The 22,130-nt window shown below is 36.3% G+C and overlaps 1 protein-coding gene across 6 annotated transcripts in view; it reads right to left on the bottom strand.

Moving 5' to 3' along the window:
* LOC132109448 (probable E3 ubiquitin-protein ligase MID2) overlaps window positions 1-22,130 on the bottom strand; it is a 149,760-nt gene that overhangs the window by 40,215 nt on the left and 87,415 nt on the right. The window lies entirely within an intron of this gene.

The following is a 22,130-nucleotide window of genomic DNA, read 5'->3' as shown; positions in this document are numbered from 1 at the left end:
GTTAGCTAATCATATTTTTATTCAATATAAACAAAATCAAGGCTGTGCAGAATTAAAAAATATTCATTAAATGTCAAACAAAGCCACAAAAAAATGTAACAATGAGGGCAGTCTTCTTTACTGTGTTTGCTGTATATAGTTCCTATTGACAATTTAGGTGGGAAATACTAAATGTAAAAACCTCCCTGTTAAAAAACAAAATACAGGTATGATGTAATTCCCACCAAAAATTGTCCCAAATAATGTTTTTTTTTTTATTGACTGTACTTATTTTATAATATAATTGTATTTATGTATTTTTGTGTGGTTTGTGTGTAATTATAACATGCTAGATATGAAATTAGTCTTGGAATACAAAAGAGACTACCCAAAATTTTATAAAATTGATCAGAGTGTGAAAGTGTCCTTTAGGATGCAAAACGTGGCCGAGAAAAGTATTATGGAATGGCAGATTTCATCATTTAAATTGCATTGTTCAGGCGCAAAAAGCTGGATAAGGCTGGCATACACTTTACATCTTTTGCTCAGATTTGCAATCTGGATGAGTCTGTGATAACTGCTTAAAGCCAGAGCCAGTCTGCAGATTTTGGGTGGACTGAATTGATAAATTTGAAAGAAAATCATATAGTGTATGACGGCACAGACTATGAATCCATCAGTTAACATCAAACATGTTTGTTATTTTGAACTTATTTTAGAACACACTGTTTTCATTTGTCACAAATTTCTTTGTGTTTGTGTGTGTTGTGTCTTGTAGAGTGTGATCCTCAGTTGCATAGTGCTTGATGTCTAGTTTTTATCCGTAACCATTTAAAAGTCAGCAAATATAAGATGCCTAATGTTTAAAAAAATACTAATTGCATAATGTGTCCCAGCCTTTACTCTAGACGTACATTTTGTGTTTTTTTGTTTTGTTTTTTAGGAGAAGTGCCTTTACTTACAACAGCAGGTTTTTTATACCTAGAACTTGCCAGAAAACTGCCAGAAATAGAGCCTTACAGCTTTTTTAGTCCAGCCATTTTCTCCACTCACTGCGTGCCTGGGAGGCTGATATTGACGTGGAACATGGAGGTCACAGTTAATGGCCGTAGTGGAGCAGGAGCAAACTCTGGGTCATCGCAGTAGAGGCCACAGCGTAAAAAAAAGACATGCAAAGCTGATGAAACTACATGAAAACAATGCACGGCAGAGGCTGTTACACAAAAAGCCTAAGCCCTTGAGAAGCTTGGATGCAAAATGGAGCGTGCAGTCTATTTATAGCTGCAAAACTTCTGAGACTCTTTTGAAAAGATACTGTCTCCTCCATTTGACTTTGAACCCTATCCGAACCCAACCCTGTACGCTCCCTGTAATCATAAGCCGAAGACAACTTTCAGCCTGACATCCGTCTTTGACAGGCAGCGTAACAAACGGTTTATTCAGAACATTAATTTGCAGAAACAAGCCTTGGCTCATCTGCCAATGAGTTAAGTGCGATCAATTTGGACAAGCATGGGAACACTAAAGACTCACGTGGCATGTCTGCTAAATGGCTTTACATTTCATTTGTGTAACACAATTAACTGCTGTAGATTTTCCCGGGATCTGAATGACATGGTGATTCACTTTCTCTGGAACACCATGCTAGCTAGTGACGAATCGAGCGGTTTGACTGGCCTTGAAAGTTCAGGCTTGTCTCGTTCTTCAGTTTGAAATATCAGATGCGGCCTGAAGCCCAAAACATTTGGTTGGGGATTGGTAAATGTACACAAGTGTGCACAGGTGCACGACTTTCATCACCACCCAGGAATGCTGTACGCAGCCTCCAGACTCTCATTAGACTGTGAAAAGTGGTGTTAGGAATTCAAGGTGAACGAGGGTGGGTACAATGCAGAGGAGGAGAGAAAGACAGCACTGTTGTGTATTCAACACCATAAATTATGCCTGTGCTCAGAGAACAACAACAAATCTACAATTGGTGCTATTGTGCGTTTTGTTGTTTTAGTCAATGGCGTACACTCTGGAGATATCCTGCATGCCGTAAATCATTTGACAGAGCCTCAAATGAACAAAATTAATTGTTCTCATTTGAGTTCTCATTGAAACTCACATCAATGCAATTCTGTTCTTTCTTTTCTTTCAGCTAATGTTAGATAACACTTACTGCTATTTTGTCTTTCAGGTCTGAGGTAAAAGGTTTGAGTGCTCCTCAACTCACAGAGAGTGATGTTTTCTGGCATATCAGTCATATATATTCCCTCTTTCCCTCTCTTGAAACAGCAAAGCATTCACTAACTACCAGCAAATCAGTTTAAACGTGCTGATATAGTGCAGTTCCTTGAATATTTCCATTTATTGTTATTCTATGTAGAACAAAAACACACCTCCTTTCTATGTAAATTGTGCTCAGTATAGTTTCACACCATATTCGTACAAAAAACATTGAAATGCAGCCAGTATGTTTCTGAATGATGGCTGTGGGAAGCTTAGAACTTGTTCAGTTCAGGCAAGTATGAGTTTGTCATTTATTACTCATTTGAACATGAACTGGTTGAAGTTAATTTGTATTTTGACACTTCCCATAATCCATCTCCCTTGGAGACCTTCATGTTTGTGAGTTCTGCAGAGTAGGACCTGCCAAAGTGAAAGTCTCAAAACAAACATGTCCTTCTCAATTGGAAATCCATAAATCCATAGATAAGCTAATACCCGGATATATAACTCAAACACAAAGCTTCAGGCAGAGCACATGGGAAGGCATGTGCAGGGACTTGCCATTTCAAACCTTCAATTGTGGATGAAGGGTGAGTCACGCTATCGCCCTGCATCAAGAGACCTTCTGTCCTCATCTTCTATATTTGTCTATCTCTCTTGCTGTCCTGTGACCGCTGAGAAAGAGCTAGGATGCCAACGGCTGAGACTGGGTCAAATGTTGGCAAACTGAACAGCGCCAACAACATTTTTTTTCAGTAGATACAACTGTATTGAAATCCCTTATATTTGTCTGCTCATACTTTTTTTTTTATTAATTTGCATAGCATGAAGGCTCCACTCAAATATTTTAGGTAGTCAAATACAAATCATTTTGGTGTTTATTTATTATTATTTTATTTAAATAAATTGGCTTCTTTCAATCTCTCTAATAAACAGAGATCTCAAATATACATAAACAATAATTAACATTCAATAAAACATTTAAACAATATTTACATTCTGCCATTTATAAGGATGTTTGACACTGAACATCTGCCAGTGATGATGTCACACAATAAATTATGAAAAGATTAATTACGATTCTTTATCACACAACATCTTGCAAGTATTTCACAAAATGCCAATGTAGTCAATTGCATCCTTACCAATTACATTCTTAATATGGAAAAAATTACCACAGTAAATCAAGACAGATCTGTACACGACCATCCATATATCTACACCTGCTTCTGGCAGTCTGTTTGCTGCTGCCTCCCACAAGGAAAAAAAAACACACAATTTCAAAAGGCACAATAGCAGATGAATAAAGCACAACACAAAAAACTACACTGACATCTCTTGATTCATCACAGCAATCCTGACAAAAAGATTTCAGAGGCAGCCGCCTCTAACACACTAAAGCTCTGACCTCAGTAACACTATAATCTAGAGCTGTGGCTTGAAATTCAGCGGGACATTGCTGTTGTGAGCTGTACTCAGTGGCCAGTAGAATACAGAACGACTTCACACACACACAGACAAAACTTCTCTGAAGTGTAAACATGTTTTCAAAGGTGGATAAAAAGGAGTGTTGATGCCAAGAGTGACAAGTGCTACTTTCTTTAAGGGTTCACAGCGAAGACACGGCCTAGTTCTCAAACCGCAGGAGACCGAGATGGGCATTTGAGATACACAACAGGGACGACTGTAGTCTCACAGCAGCAACAGACACAGAAACTACTGTATCACCACTCCAAACTACAGTTCTCAGAGTCTAATTGGCTACATAAGAGTAAAAAAACTCTTTGATGGGCCTTTGAAACACTTTGGATGGTAGTCTCTGAGCCATGCAGCACGTTATGGGATATTCTGTCAGAACTGTGTGATCTAGGTTTTAAAAACGCAAGTGAGCTATAATGACGACAGATGCTGAGTCGTGAAAGCCTCTGCAGAACATCCAAACCAATAGATGTTTGTCTGTAATAAATACTACTGAGAAATGCTTGAGAAAGACGAGGCACTAACTGCAGCAATCTTGTAGGATGACTTCAAGAAAACTATACGGATGTTGTGCCTTCATAACGTTGCATCAATCAAGATGTGAAATGTTGTTGATTATGGGTTATAAAAACTATTTTCACAAGTCTTGAAAGCACTGTTTTTTAAATATTATTCATATACTATTAAGCTTTTTCTGTATATAATCTTTAAACTTTTATTTTTATCTTTACAGTTTCCATAACTTTTTATATGTGCTATCATCATTATTTATTCATCATTTTATAGCTTTAGCGTATTTTTTATTTCAGTTTAGTAATTCAGCTTAAACTTATAGCTAATTTCAAATGCAATATTTCATAATGTGTTTTTTTTTTAATTAAATTTAAAAGGAATCCTTCACCCAAAAATGAAAATTCTGCCATGGTTACTTACTCTCAAGTTGTTTCAAATCTGTATGCATTTATTTCTCCTTCTTCTTTCCTTCTTTATTATTATTATTATTATTATTATTATTATTATTATTATTTACTAAGTCAACCATCATCTGTTTGGTTACCAATATTCTTATGCAGGAGTAAATGATAACAAAATATAAAAATTTTGACTAAACTATCACTGTTTGTTTTGGTGAAGTTTCATCTTTATTTCATAACAAAAACTATTTCTAATAATTTTTAGCTTTGATCAACAATTACAACACTGTTTGAAAGTTCCACTTAATATTATAGGAAATTCTTGGTTAAAATATTTGCTAAAAGAATTATTAAATTATTTCAAATAAAATATTATTTGAATCTGTACCGCACTGGCAGCTCACTGGACTCTTGATACGTTTAGTATGATTAAGCAGAGACCTGCATTGCTTCGGAGAAGAAAATGGCTATTAGTTATAACAACTTAAAATTTGGTGAGATAACAAATATTCAACTTAATTGAACTTAACTGAAGTTAACTAAACAATTTTAAACAGATTCAAGAAATGTTATATATATTTTTTGAAAACCCATTACTTATTCTAATGTTGAAGTTTAAGTTGTGATAACTAATCGCAGCAAAAATTCTTTACAGTGTAGACGAAGTGTTAAGAAACATTATGGTTAAAAATTGCTCAAAGTAAATAATGGGCTGCAATTTGCTAAATGTATGGCAGTGAACATTTAACAAGTAATGGTACAAAACAGAAAAATTAATTCAACATGCAAATGGAACTTCTTACATCTTGTCTACGAGGCAGTGCAGCAAAACTGAATTGCTCTCATTATAATCAATGAAGTTAACTACAGCAAGTGTGAGACGTTGCTCAGATGTAGTCTAACAAGAAAGACAGCAAGAGCAAACATCTATCAGAGCTGTTCTGCTGGAGGAGGAAAAAAGCCATCAAGTATACACAACGGCCCCTCGGAGGGTAGGCCTAACTTACTTAAGTATTTGTTTATGACAACGCTCTGACAAACAAAAGCCTTTTTCAGACCGGATTAGTTTTGTATGGAGAGGTGAGGTGGGGTAATATAATAATTACCAGACTTTCTCCATTATTTTAATCCCATCTGAATTGGGAACGTCCGTAATTTTTCTGACTTTGTAAAGATGGTAAATTCACATGTCTTTTATTTTGAAAAGATGCTGAATTAACAGATTACATTTTATTTATGATAAATAATTTGAAATTAATTTTAAACTGCTTTTTAATGCATATAGAATTTGTTACTTGTGTGGAAAAGCGGAAATGTTTTCAGTTTATTTATAGCCTTTTGCATCTAATTTTACAGGATAGAGCATGAGACATAGTGCAGACTGGACTCAAACCCACATTCCCCTGAGCGCAGCAGCTTTTATGTGTCACGACACACAAGCTTGTAAACTACCCACTGTGCAACGGTTTCAAACTAAGCATGTCATTTTGTGATTGGAGCAAGGAGACAAGGGAAAGTTACAAGTGACTGTACATTGTTCAAAGTCTGTTGTCTGGTTCATTCTTTGAATTTTTTTTTCAAAAGAAAAAAAAGAGAATCGTAGACTAGGACAATGTGCATTGTCCAAATTGTCTGCCTTTTTTATGGGCACTGCAGGATTATATATTTAATAATTCAAGCAAGACTTTACTGAATATTCAATACCAAATGGTTATGCTTCATCTTGAGCATTTTATGCATCCAAAATGAAATAGCTAAATGAGTGAGAACAATGCATGAATGCAGTACACAAACCTATTTCAGTGTTTTCAACATAGATCACTTATCTTGTGCGATCTGATGTTAAACATTACATATGTACAGAAATAATTACTTTATGGACATATGTCCTAAAAACTCACCCTGTCTTTATACGGTTTAAATTTTTTTTTTATTTGGGATTACAATCCAATGACATTTTCATAAAAACAACATACTAATCTTTGTATATCCTGCAAACAGTTGCGTAAGAAATTATTAAATTGTGTGTGTGTGTGTGTGTGTGTGTATATATATATATATATATATATATATATATATATATATATATACATACACAATTGTATATTATTCTTAAGCAACTGTTTGATCTAAATTTATAAACAAGGATTGCTAAAATTATTTTCTCCAATAAGGAAGCGCATTAAATCCCAGCTATGGTGGTTAGCATCTGGTGGGGGGTAAATACAAAATCCCATTTATAATTGACTTGCGCTGAAACTTTCACCATTTATCTTGCTTTTCTGTACTGATAGGCAAGGATTTTTGGATCACATTGTGATGCAGAATGCATAATTATGTAGACAGCGCAACTATTTTTACCTCCTCTGGTCCTAATCTTCTCTAATAATTAGCATGCATGGCACGAGGCGTAACGCTCGAGTCAAGATAAACAGACTGTATGATGGGAAATAACCTCACTGCTGGGATTCTCCTGTGTGTGGCAGCATGGCAGATTTGTTGGACCCCGGGCTTTTTGACTCTTGCACCACGGACAGCTGATTGGTGCCATTTTTAACAGTCTATTAAAGATGGGCCTGGGAATAAAGCATGCATGAGGTGTCTGTTCTTTAAAGTGGGTTGAATAGGCAAAGAAAGATTCTCAGAAAAGCTGAGAATGAAAATTCGGTCTGAGACCCGCAATATAGCTCATTTTCCAGACTCTTTCAAACACATGAAATGAGTAAGACTTGAGAGCCACGCATGCTCCAAGGACCAACTGTGCTAACTTAATATTTCCTCACTGAAGATAGAAAGTCTTATTAAAGTTTGTTCATAGAGGTTCATTGCATAAAGAATGGGATATTTAATCACATATAAAAAATTTAATCACATATAAAAAAGTCCCTTCTGTCCGCTTATATGAAGTGTTTACACAAAGGCAGTGTGGGTTAAAATTAAATATATACATATACATATATATATATATACATATACATACATACATATATATATATATATATATATATATATATATATATATATATATATATATATATATATATATATATATATATATATATATATAAGAATCATCCTTCACACTGATTTTTGCCCTTTAAATAAATAAATACATACATCCATAAATGCTGTTCTTTTTATTCAGTAAAAAACAGTTGAGCTGCTTTTGGTGTGATACCTACAACTGTTATACATATTGTTTTTAACTTTGTTAATAATAGGAACTATTTTTATATACAGCAAGTAAGCATATTAGAATGATTATGGATCGTGATACTGAAGACTGGAGTAAAGAAGATATATATGTATTTAGTTTTAAGGCATTATCTCTTTGATATGCTCCAAAGTACTGTTAAAAAATATAACAGTGACTTTGTGGGGTCATTATTTTTTGTTCCACCTTGCCCAATGTTCACTGTGACCTTCATTGGTCTGTGATAGGATCCAGGCTGTCTGTCCTTATCCCCTTCTCACTGGCAGAAGTAGAGATAAGCTGAAGGGGAAGAATAGGTGGAGAGGGGTCTTGTCATAATCAGTGAGTGTCCCGGGGCGGGAGAAGGAGGTTTGGGATTCCTCAGGGAACGTGAAACGAGGAGAGAGGTCTCAGAAACACTGTAGACGTGCTTGTGGTCTCATACTCTCTGCACTTGCGTTTCCTTTCAGCTGGACAACACGTTTCAATTGCGCAGGATGAGCTGGAACGTCCGTGGCCTGTCCTGATGGAGAAAGGCTGCAGGAAATTCCTACCTTGGACTGTTTTCTGACATTCCGACTCTTGGCGGAAAAGCACCAAGCATCCCTAGCAGAGATAACGGATGACCCAGTCACCTCAGCCTAAAATCGCTGGGATCAGAATAGCTCAGATGGTAGCGGATGCGGAGTGATTAAATGATTTTGGATCTTCGAAAACATGGCCGGAAAAGATGGAAAAGCAAAGCATTTTTGTTCACAATCGACCGTAACCCATGCAGAACACAGTAAAGAAATGCATTAGGAACCACAGATCCTGAGAAATGTTGACTGACAAAGACGGAGGAATGCAGATAAATGTCACCACATCAAAGCCTGAACAAAACCAGTTCTCAGAGAAAACTACAGTAAGGTCTGCGGTACAGGGAGAAAAATATTATAAGGCTTATCCCCACATGAAAATGTTAAACTTGTATGACTTTCTTTCTTCTGCGTAACACTAAAGGAGAACTTCTGAGGAATTCGTTTTTTCATGCAATTAAAATAAATAAGGTTTATGGCTTTGGAGCTGCTAAAAGGATGCAAAAGCACCAAAACATATTATAAACATGGTCCATATGACGCTTGCACTAAAAGTAGGATATGTGTTTTTTATTTTATTTTTTTAAGTGGCCACTTTTAACAATAGCTGTTCCAGTAACAAGCTTGTTATTCAACATGTTGTGTGGCAAAATGCTACTTTTTAAATGAACTGAAAGCTCAAGTTTTACAACCAAACTGTCTGAGGGCATAAGAAAATGTGCTGGCCTGAAATTTTGACCCAATTCATTTAGTGAAACGATTCATTTTGATGGTAAATTTAAGAAAATAAATATAAATCAATCACATAGTGTATTAAAATGTAATTCAAAATTTCAAAATTCTGACAGCTTTGAAAGAGAAATAGATCGAGATTGAATCACTGAACTGTGATTGATTGATTGATTTTTATTTTATTTTATTTTATTCCTTTATTCAAGACACTTGGAATTTACAGGTTGAAGACAGATCAGATTGAAGATTGATTTCTTCAATTGTTTTGTAAAAAACTTTTACATTTTTATTTTACTTTTTTTTTGCACAAGAGTGACCAGCAGAGGCATCAACATGTCTCTTTTTTGGTTACACTGAGGACTGTAAGTCATATGGGTTTAGAAAGACATGAGGATGAGTTCATTTTGGGGTGAACTAATTCTTTAAAGTCGCTTTCCAGAGCTAAGCATCCAGCGCAAATAACTTCACAGGACTTTGGAGTACAGCACTGCAGCAGGCCAAATAAAAGGTAGAACATGAATGAAAGAGACTCTACATGAATTACTAATACACAAATCCCATTTCAAAGAGGGGCAAGACTGAGTGGAATAATCTCCTAAAACCAGAGCCAGTACAGCTTTTAATCCCACTCTCTGAGCATTACTGATATTGTCCATCATGTATGCAGCTGGAAGATGATATATGTGGCGCTTTGCACTTCACACCACAGCACAAAGCAGAGAAACATCACATTAGCCCCCTGCACTCAAGAAACTCCTCAACCTGGGGACCAAAGTGGAGAGAGAAGGAGAAGGTGGTTCGCATTGTAAGGCTGATGACTCCACTTCACTGCTCTTAAAAGCTTTTCAGTTCCTCTCTGCATTAATTGTGTATGGGGAGCACAAGGTTCGAAGCAGTTTAATAACAAGCCTCTATATTCACCTCTGATAACCTGTCACTATATCTCTTCACAGCATGCCCCATGCATTACGCACATGTGGCCATTTTTGCACGCAACCATGTGCCAGGTATGTGCACGCCTGTACAGGAGAGAGAAAAAAGCCCCTAAGAAGGTCTCTGAACGCCTCCGTACAGAAACAACAAGCACTCTTGCTCTTGTTCGCACGCAGCTGCAAAACACTGGCACGCCTCCATACAGATGGGAGAGAAAAAGAAAAGAGACATGTTCCAAAAAGCAATTAAAGCAGCAAAAACCATTAAAAATTTTGTTATAATAGATTATTACCAGAGTTGGGGAATAATGATTAAAAGTAGAAAAGCCACTAATTTTAACCATATTTTTCAGTAGCCTGACTGTAACTCAGGTGCTTTTAAAACAGAATACATTTTCTAGTAACAAATGACTTTTTTTTCAGCATGTAGAGAAGTAGTGTGATAAAACTGAACATCACGTTTTTTTATTTTTATTTTCAGAAGTAATAATTGACACAAATTCATTTTTATATTTAGACTTATATTTTGAAAATATATATGTGACCCTGCAGCACAAAACCAGTCATGAGCAGCACTGGTAAATATGTAGCAATAGCCAAAAGTGCGTTATATGGGGCAAATTTATAGATTTTTCTTTTATGCCAAAAATCAATGAATATTAAGTAAAGATCATGTTCTATGAAGACATTTTGTAAATTTCCTTCTGTAAATATATAAAAACGTAGTAGTTGATTAGAAATATACATTGCTAAAAATTTCATTTGGACAACTTTAAAGGTGATTTTTTTCAGTATTTACTTTTTTTTATTTTTGCACACTCAGATTTTCAAATAGTTGTATCTCGGCCAAATATTGTCATATCTCATAAGTCAAATGCTGCTGTTCATTATTATTGTATAACAGCTTTTTTACATTAGTATTATTTATACCATTTTTTTTTTAATTGGTCCCTATAAATTAATCGGTTACAAATATTAAAAACAATAATATACACACATACACAGCATACATACATATATATTTCATAAAAACAGAATATCTATCTATCTATCCATCGATCCATCAATTCTCCATTAACATATATTACTAGGAATATAACAAGAATACAGAATAATTTTCTAACATTTACAGCTACATTTTTGTAAAATTATATTAAATGCTTCTGATCATCATCAAGTTTTTTTTGTAGTTACTGTAAATTAATTTGTAAACTGTTACAAATATTACATACACAAAATATGAATAAAAAGCTTATTAATTAATTAATTAATTAATTAAAGGCAGCAGGCCAAATAAATATATATATATATATATATATATAAGAATCATCCTTCACACTGATTTTTGCCCTTTAAATAAATAAATACATACATCCATAAATGCTGTTCTTTTTATTCAGTAAAAAACAGTTGAGCTGCTTTTGGTGTGATACCTACAACTGTTATACATATTGTTTTTAACTTTGTTAATAATAGGAACTATTTTTATATACAGCAAGTAAGCATATTAGAATGATTATGGATCGTGATACTGAAGACTGGAGTAAAGAAGATATATATGTATTTAGTTTTAAGGCATTATCTCTTTGATATGCTCCAAAGTACTGTTAAAAAATATAACAGTGACTTTGTGGGGTCATTATTTTTTGTTCCACCTTGCCCAATGTTCACTGTGACCTTCATTGGTCTGTGATAGGATCCAGGCTGTCTGTCCTTATCCCCTTCTCACTGGCAGAAGTAGAGATAAGCTGAAGGGGAAGAATAGGTGGAGAGGGGTCTTGTCATAATCAGTGAGTGTCCCGGGGCGGGAGAAGGAGGTTTGGGATTCCTCAGGGAACGTGAAACGAGGAGAGAGGTCTCAGAAACACTGTAGACGTGCTTGTGGTCTCATACTCTCTGCACTTGCGTTTCCTTTCAGCTGGACAACACGTTTCAATTGCGCAGGATGAGCTGGAACGTCCGTGGCCTGTCCTGATGGAGAAAGGCTGCAGGAAATTCCTACCTTGGACTGTTTTCTGACATTCCGACTCTTGGCGGAAAAGCACCAAGCATCCCTAGCAGAGATAACGGATGACCCAGTCACCTCAGCCTAAAATCGCTGGGATCAGAATAGCTCAGATGGTAGCGGATGCGGAGTGATTAAATGATTTTGGATCTTCGAAAACATGGCCGGAAAAGATGGAAAAGCAAAGCATTTTTGTTCACAATCGACCGTAACCCATGCAGAACACAGTAAAGAAATGCATTAGGAACCACAGATCCTGAGAAATGTTGACTGACAAAGACGGAGGAATGCAGATAAATGTCACCACATCAAAGCCTGAACAAAACCAGTTCTCAGAGAAAACTACAGTAAGGTCTGCGGTACAGGGAGAAAAATATTATAAGGCTTATCCCCACATGAAAATGTTAAACTTGTATGACTTTCTTTCTTCTGCGTAACACTAAAGGAGAACTTCTGAGGAATTCGTTTTTTCATGCAATTAAAATAAATAAGGTTTATGGCTTTGGAGCTGCTAAAAGGATGCAAAAGCACCAAAACATATTATAAACATGGTCCATATGACGCTTGCACTAAAAGTAGGATATGTGTTTTTTATTTTATTTTTTTAAGTGGCCACTTTTAACAATAGCTGTTCCAGTAACAAGCTTGTTATTCAACATGTTGTGTGGCAAAATGCTACTTTTTAAATGAACTGAAAGCTCAAGTTTTACAACCAAACTGTCTGAGGGCATAAGAAAATGTGCTGGCCTGAAATTTTGACCCAATTCATTTAGTGAAACGATTCATTTTGATGGTAAATTTAAGAAAATAAATATAAATCAATCACATAGTGTATTAAAATGTAATTCAAAATTTCAAAATTCTGACAGCTTTGAAAGAGAAATAGATCGAGATTGAATCACTGAACTGTGATTGATTGATTGATTTTTATTTTATTTTATTTTATTCCTTTATTCAAGACACTTGGAATTTACAGGTTGAAGACAGATCAGATTGAAGATTGATTTCTTCAATTGTTTTGTAAAAAACTTTTACATTTTTATTTTACTTTTTTTTTGCACAAGAGTGACCAGCAGAGGCATCAACATGTCTCTTTTTTGGTTACACTGAGGACTGTAAGTCATATGGGTTTAGAAAGACATGAGGATGAGTTCATTTTGGGGTGAACTAATTCTTTAAAGTCGCTTTCCAGAGCTAAGCATCCAGCGCAAATAACTTCACAGGACTTTGGAGTACAGCACTGCAGCAGGCCAAATAAAAGGTAGAACATGAATGAAAGAGACTCTACATGAATTACTAATACACAAATCCCATTTCAAAGAGGGGCAAGACTGAGTGGAATAATCTCCTAAAACCAGAGCCAGTACAGCTTTTAATCCCACTCTCTGAGCATTACTGATATTGTCCATCATGTATGCAGCTGGAAGATGATATATGTGGCGCTTTGCACTTCACACCACAGCACAAAGCAGAGAAACATCACATTAGCCCCCTGCACTCAAGAAACTCCTCAACCTGGGGACCAAAGTGGAGAGAGAAGGAGAAGGTGGTTCGCATTGTAAGGCTGATGACTCCACTTCACTGCTCTTAAAAGCTTTTCAGTTCCTCTCTGCATTAATTGTGTATGGGGAGCACAAGGTTCGAAGCAGTTTAATAACAAGCCTCTATATTCACCTCTGATAACCTGTCACTATATCTCTTCACAGCATGCCCCATGCATTACGCACATGTGGCCATTTTTGCACGCAACCATGTGCCAGGTATGTGCACGCCTGTACAGGAGAGAGAAAAAAGCCCCTAAGAAGGTCTCTGAACGCCTCCGTACAGAAACAACAAGCACTCTTGCTCTTGTTCGCACGCAGCTGCAAAACACTGGCACGCCTCCATACAGATGGGAGAGAAAAAGAAAAGAGACATGTTCCAAAAAGCAATTAAAGCAGCAAAAACCATTAAAAATTTTGTTATAATAGATTATTACCAGAGTTGGGGAATAATGATTAAAAGTAGAAAAGCCACTAATTTTAACCATATTTTTCAGTAGCCTGACTGTAACTCAGGTGCTTTTAAAACAGAATACATTTTCTAGTAACAAATGACTTTTTTTTCAGCATGTAGAGAAGTAGTGTGATAAAACTGAACATCACGTTTTTTTATTTTTATTTTCAGAAGTAATAATTGACACAAATTCATTTTTATATTTAGACTTATATTTTGAAAATATATATGTGACCCTGCAGCACAAAACCAGTCATGAGCAGCACTGGTAAATATGTAGCAATAGCCAAAAGTGCGTTATATGGGGCAAATTTATAGATTTTTCTTTTATGCCAAAAATCAATGAATATTAAGTAAAGATCATGTTCTATGAAGACATTTTGTAAATTTCCTTCTGTAAATATATAAAAACGTAGTAGTTGATTAGAAATATACATTGCTAAAAATTTCATTTGGACAACTTTAAAGGTGATTTTTTTCAGTATTTACTTTTTTTTATTTTTGCACACTCAGATTTTCAAATAGTTGTATCTCGGCCAAATATTGTCATATCTCATAAGTCAAATGCTGCTGTTCATTATTATTGTATAACAGCTTTTTTACATTAGTATTATTTATACCATTTTTTTTTTAATTGGTCCCTATAAATTAATCGGTTACAAATATTAAAAACAATAATATACACACATACACAGCATACATACATATATATTTCATAAAAACAGAATATCTATCTATCTATCCATCGATCCATCAATTCTCCATTAACATATATTACTAGGAATATAACAAGAATACAGAATAATTTTCTAACATTTACAGCTACATTTTTGTAAAATTATATTAAATGCTTCTGATCATCATCAAGTTTTTTTTGTAGTTACTGTAAATTAATTTGTAAACTGTTACAAATATTACATACACAAAATATGAATAAAAAGCTTATTAATTAATTAATTAATTAATTAAAGGCTAATTTTAAATTTTGGTAAAAATGGCAAGTCATAATCTTTAGCTTTGATTCAGTAACTGGCTTTTATGGTAATTAGCTACAGTTTCAAAATATGTTGCCAACACTGAGGGTCATAGTCAGTGTCCTCTGAATAAGGGTGGAAGTCAGCTGTGAGCGTATACTAAATCTGTACCTTTCATTACTCTAAATGAGGAGTATTTCCATAGTGCTTAAATTCATAAGCATGACATATTGCTTCCTGCATTATCTCTTCTGAACACCTTGGGCTAAAGGACCAAACCAGGCCAATGTGGCCGCAGTAGGGAAATCTAGCAGAGGCTGAGGTGCAAGGAAAGCCCAGTTCATATCAATCACCTTTTCAGCTGACTTGCTCTTTTGGCTTTGAAAACTGTCTTTTAGGAGCATTTTGAAAATGACCCCAGCGGCCTACTGATGGCTCTCTGAATGCAGCAGAATTGGGCGAGTTGGTGTCTCCTGAGCTGGGCTCATATATCTGTGAGAAGATAGACGGCTTCCCTAAGGAGCTTAGAGTATGAGGCCCAACCGCCAAACGGGGTGGAACTTTAATCAAAGCTGACTGCTGCGACTTGCAACTTTTTTTGAAATAGAAATTAAGCCTTTAATCGCCACATTTTTTTCATATTTTGTGTTTTGGCCCTGTAAAACCTAATCCCTGAGCATTTGTGAGAGTACTGTCATGGTTTGAAGGCCTCACCGTCCGACGTTACTCATGTAAGTCACGTTCAAACGCAGGAGACGGGGTAGGATCAATAAGCGGGTGGAAGATGTGCGCTGAGTGCAATGGACAGCGAACGCCTAAACATAATATTTGTCTTGGCTCCTTTCTGCAGCTGTTTAGACGTGAAGAGTGCATGAAGAGGTGTTGATGAGGTTTTAAAAGAATGGCAGCTCATTAGCTTCCTGAAGTATAGCACACAAAGACTGAAGTACCTGCTCTTCAATCAATTAGCTGCCTGTAACAAAGCATCTGAGAGCATCAACACTGAAAAGCCAATTTTCTAAAAGATTTTACACACTGCCATTCAAAAGTTGGAGGTCATAAGAATTTTTTGTTTTGAATAGTTTTTGAAAGAAGTCTCCTAGGCTCATCAAGACTAATGTTATATTACTGTATTATTTAATCATATTCTATATTACAATTATTTATAGTATTATTACAATTAATATATTTTGATGGTATATATTAGAGGTCTTCACAGTGCACCCGAGAACCGTCGACCCGGGACCCGACCCGGGACCTGTACGGGTTCGGGTCTATATTTTAAATGATCAGCCGGGTCCGGGTCGGGTTCGAGTCTATTTCCTTGGGTCCCGGGTCTGTTTAACATTGTGTGTAATACCGGTGCGACTGGAGTCATCAGACTCGGAGAACACCCGGCCGTGATCAAACACTGCTTGTGTTTTTTGTAACTTGCAACTTGTAAAATTAGGAAAAGAAAAGAGTGAGCCAAAAAAAAGCTCTCTCTCTCTCTCTGCCTTTAGAATCAGAGTGCGCAGTCTCAGAGTTAATGCAAGTGCACGCATGGTGATAATGCTTGCAGACTTGACACACTAATATTTAATATATTTCAAATCAGCAACACAATCTGAGGTGAACTGTCACATGAATGTTTTCTATGATGCTCAAATTGCGTTAAAGGATATTTTAGGTCGATACAGCTAGCACGCATGTGCAGTCTCGATCGTGTTTCATGTTTCTATGGCAACCAGTGAGGCACACTTTGACCGCCAAACCGCGCTTTACATTTTCTTCCATTTTTATAATAATATAAATGAACCGTTTCCGGATCTACACGGGTCTGGTTCCAGCTTTTGAAATATTAGACGGGTCCGGGTCGGTTCGGTGTAGTACATTACGGGTTCGGGTTCGGGCATGAATTTTTGGACCCGTGAAGACCTCTAGTACAACCCGAATTCCGGAAAAGTTGGGACGTTTTTTAAATTTTAATAAAATGAAAACTAAAAGACTTTTTAAATCACATGAGCCAATATTTTATTCACAATAGAACATAGATAACATAGCAAATGTTTAAACTGAGAAAGTTTACAATTTTATGCACAAAATGAGCTCATTTCAATTTTGATTTCTGCTACAGGTCTCAAAATAGTTGGGACGGGGCATGTTTACCATGGTGTAGCATCTCCTTTTCTTTTCAAAACAGTTTGAAGACGTCTGGGCATTGAGGCTATGAGTTGCTGGAGTTTTGCTGTTGGAATTTGGTCCCATTCTTGCCTTATATAGATTTCCAGCTGCTGAAGAGTTCGTGGTCGTCTTTGACATATTTGTCGTTTAATGATGCGCCAAATGTTCTCTATAGGTGAAAGATCTGTACTGCAGGCAGGCCAGGTTAGCACCTGGACTCTTCTACGACGAAGCCATGCTGTTGTTATAGCTGCAGTATGTGGTTTTGCATTGTCCTGCTGAAATAAACAAGGCCTTCCCTGAAATAGACGTTGTTTGGAGGGAAGCATATGTTGCTCTAAAACCTTTATATACCTTTCAGCATTCACAGAGCCTTCCAAAACATGCGAGCTGCCCATACCGTATGCACTTATGCACCCCCATACCATCAGAGATGCTGGCTTTTGAACTGAACGCTGATAACATGCTGGAAGGTCTCCCTCCTCTTTAGCCCGGAGGACACGGCGTCCGTGATTTCCAACAAGAATGTCAAATTTGGACTCGTCTGACCATAAAACACTATTCCACTTTGAAATAGTCCATTTTAAATGAGCCTTGGCCCACAGGACACGACGGCGCTTCTGGACCATGTTCACATATGGCTTCCTTTTTGCATGATAGAGCTTTAGTTGGCATCTGCTGATGGCACGGCGGATTGTGTTTACTGACAGTGGTTTCTGAAAGTATTCCTGGGCCCATTTAGTAATGTCATTGACACAATCACGCCGATGAGTGATGCAGTGTCGTCTGAGAGCCCGAAGACCACGGGCATCCAATAAAGGTCTCCGGCCTTGTCCCTTACGCACAGAGATTTCTCCAGTTTCTCTGAATCTTTTGATGATGTTATGCACTGTAGATGATGAGATTTGCAAAGCCTTTGCAATTTGACGTTGAGGAACATTGTTTTTAAAGTTTTCCACAATTTTTTTACGCAGTCTTTCACAGTTTGGAGAGCCTCTGCCCATCTTTACTTCTGAGAGACTCTGCTTCTCTAAGACAAAGCTTTTATAGCTAATCATGTTACAGACCTGATATCAATTAACTTAATTAATCACTAGATGTTCTCCCAGCTGAATCTTTTCAAAACTGCTTGCTTTTTTAGCCATTTGTTGCCCCCGTGCCAACTTTTTTGAGACCTGTAGCAGGCATTAAATTTTAAATGAGCTAATTAAGTGGATAAAAGTGTACAATTTCTCAGTTTAAACATTTGCTATGTTATCTATGTTCTATTGTGAATAAAATATTGGCTCATGTGATTTGAAATTCCTTTAGTTTTCATTTTATTAAAATTTAAAAAACGTCCCAACTTTTCCGGAATTCGGGTTGTATATATTCTTTGATGTATTTACAATCATCAGTGTTACAAAATTCCTGAGAAATCATTCTAATATGCTTGATGCTATGATTTGATGCACAGGAAACATCACTTATTATGTATTATTGAATATTATATTGGATGTATTATATTGTATATTACAATTTACAATGTTGTGCAATATTTTTTTTGCAGAGTTCAAAAGAATTGCATTTACTGTACTTAAAATAGATTTTTTTTGTAGCAATTTTATATATAATCTACTATTAACAAACTTTTGAACGATAATGTGGTTAGCATAATTAAATCTACTTTTGCTATGAAGAAAACGAACCAGATGCAAATTGAAGTATAATCTTAAAGTATACTTTACATATGTGAGAAAAAATAAGGTTGTGCTTAGTTGAAAGCAACATAAATCTCCAAGATGTTTTTTAATTCTGTAAAAACTGTTTCATCATAAGCATAGCTGTAAACACAACCATAATCCTTATTAGCTTCTAATGAGAACTACTCACAGTTATCATAAGCCTATATTCTCAGGCCTCCATAATTAAATATTTAATTTATTTAAATAGCCCTAAACTTAATGTGTGTCTCTTCATTTCTTAATAATTACCTGACATGCAGTAAGTTCTGTTCAAAACACACACTTTTTTTCAGGAGATGAGCATGTGAGCATGTGCAAACCTATACAACTTTATTGCAGGAGAGCCTGCGGTTTGGCTTCACAATAACTGTAATATGCAATTCAGCGACTGTTGACTAGGAAACGGCAGAGCTCATCTAAACGCGTGGAACAGTCTGAATCATCATCATCCACAGTGAAGCTTACGTACAAACAAGGTTTTCTCATTTTACTTGAGCCGGAAGAAGATTAAAAGTTTGAAGCCCTGAGCCCTGACGGCGTCTTTGCTTTCTCTCTCTCTCTCTTCAGGTTGTGGATTGGAAGTTCAAAGTTAGACAGGTTCAAAGCTTCGGCAGGGGAACATTCAAATAAGCCTCTGCAATGTAGATACAAACCCCAATCCAGACGTTTTGCATTAAAAATCCATTTTAGACCCGCCATCTTATTGTAGGCCTAGCACAACTTTTTTAAACGGAACGAGTCGAGACTGTTACAGGTTCAATGCGGAATGTGTACAACAAGCATCTACGGAAATAGAGGTAATTATGGATAGAACATTCCAGTGAGTAATTCAAAACCGAGGTAATCCTCACAGTCCGTCGGGAAATTAAATGTCGATCTGGATGCTGTAACCTTTGCATACTGCTAGCCTCTTTTCTGTTTCCCTGCAAGAAGACCTTGGTACAAAAGAGGAACAACTTTCTCAGATATCGACTTTCAGCAACACACAATGAACTTCGTCTAGCACAATTGAGGCAGTTTCAGCAGAGCTGCGTCGTTTCCTTCAAAAACCAGATGGGGCGAGCGTCAGTGATTGGAATTTCTTTTGTGCGAGCTGGTGTGAACAAAGAGGTCAACCGGGATACGAGATCACAGGGAGATCACATGTGCCCTCTATGCATGCTATTATAATGCTGATGCAGATGTCAATGGCGGCCTATTCATGGGAGCCGGATTACGATGGTGTAGAGGCCTCGACGTGGGCTCGTATTTACAAATCCACCCCATGAAAACTTAAGAAGCACATAACGCCAGCGGCCTTAACCCACTCTTCTCTTGTAACTTGACCTTCGCAGGGATAATTAGGGCTGATCTGGAGAAAACTCACTCTGAAGTTATGGTGGCATTGAAAAAACAAGGCACGGATGTAATTCTGGCCTTCTGCAGCTGCGGATGATTAAACTGATGGGCGCGAAGTGTATTCACATGTTGGGAGCTCTGTGTGAGCTTCTGTATTTTAGCCCTGATTCAGCAATCAGGGTCTTTGTAGCAGGTCAGCTTTGCATTTCAGTGCCGAACAGAGAATGGCTTTAGGGACTGCAGACTCATCTAATATTATAATGAGTTGTGTTCAAAGGAACAGCTGGGCAGTTCTGGCTACTACTATGCATGGAGCGTTCCACAATGAAGGCCAACAAATATCGCAAAGAATGAGATAGGTTGATGCTAATGAAATGAAATTAGCTTACTGAAGAGAAAAAAAAACTAGTTACATAAATGATGGTTACAATAGATGATGCAGGACAGCAAACATTTTACCAAAGAGATCACCTTGAACTATTTCACTCAAAACTGGTCATCGTGAACCCTTTCTATTACTCACTTAGAGGCGTCTGCGCTGCTTCTATAATAAAGAGCTAATGATAGTGAAAACAGCTGTGTAATGCAAGACACTGCAGGCAAAAACACTGCTTTTTTTCATGCACTGGTCAATTTTGAGATTATGGGCAATTTGTCTTTTTCTTCAATGGAAAGAAAACATCTAAAATAAATGTTTATCTTGTTGCACTTTATCTATTTGTGTCTGAAAATTTCAATTTAAAAGCTGCTTTCTCCACTTTACTAGCCTTTACAGCTTCATTCCCACTTACTGCACATTTTGAAGGTTTTTACAGAGGGATTTGTTCATACATCATTTTTCATATGGTTCATATGGTCTAATTTTCTGCCTGTTGGCAATATTTTCTGATTTATGGAGTGAAAAAGAAAAGATATCAACAATCCCAGCTGTAAAAATGTTTGACTCTAATGTGTAAACAAAATAAAACTAACTTTGAACCTTTGCTTTATCCAATGTTTCGATTTCTGTTCTAAAAACATCTGCACATTAGTGCATATTTAAATGAAAAGTTCAACCAAAAATTAAAATTTGCTGACAATTTACTGAACCTCAGGCCATTCAATATTTAAATGAGTTTGTTTCTTCATCTGACAGATTTGGAGAAATGTAGCATTACATCATTTTCTCACTAATGGATCCTCTGCAGTGAATGGGTACCATTAGAATGAAAGTCCAAACAGCTGAAAAAAAAATCACAATAATCCACAAGTAATCCACACGTCTCCAGTCCATCAATTAATGTCTTAAAAAGTTGCACGTTTCTAAGAAACAAATAAGAAACAAAGGTGTTTTAACTTTAAATCGTCGCTTCTTGGCCAAAATCCAAAATAACACGTACTCCAGCAAAAAAGACCATCCTCTGTTGTCCTCTCACATCAAAATCCACCAACATATTTGTTTAAAACTGTTTTGGCATGCAAAATGAATATTATGGATAGAGGATTCAAATTTTGCCGTAAGCAATTTTTTTTTTAGGAAAACAAAAAACTTCTTGATGAATTTGTTCCTGACAAACACACTTCATCTTTTCGCTTCACAAAATGTTGATTCATGGACTGGAGTGGTGTGGATTACTTGTGGATTATTGTTTTTATAAACTGTTAGGACTCTCATTTTGACGGCACCCATTCACTGCAGAGGATCCATTGGTGAGCAAGTGATGCAATGCTAAATTTCTCCAAATCTTTTCTGATGAAAAAACATTGTGGATAGCCTGAGGAGGAGTACATTTACACCAAATTTTCATTTTTTGGGGGTGAACTATTCCTTTAATTAGACAATGCCTCATTTGCATATAAAAAAATTACATTACATAAAACTTGTAACACTAAGAAAACTGCAGTTCTTAATGTTATCAATCAACTGGGGA

This window comes from Carassius carassius, chromosome 29, assembly GCF_963082965.1.
Source record: "Carassius carassius chromosome 29, fCarCar2.1, whole genome shotgun sequence".
NCBI lineage: Eukaryota > Metazoa > Chordata > Actinopteri > Cypriniformes > Cyprinidae > Carassius > Carassius carassius.
Note: the sequence above shows the minus strand (reverse complement) of the source record. Positions and strands in the feature narration are given on the sequence as shown.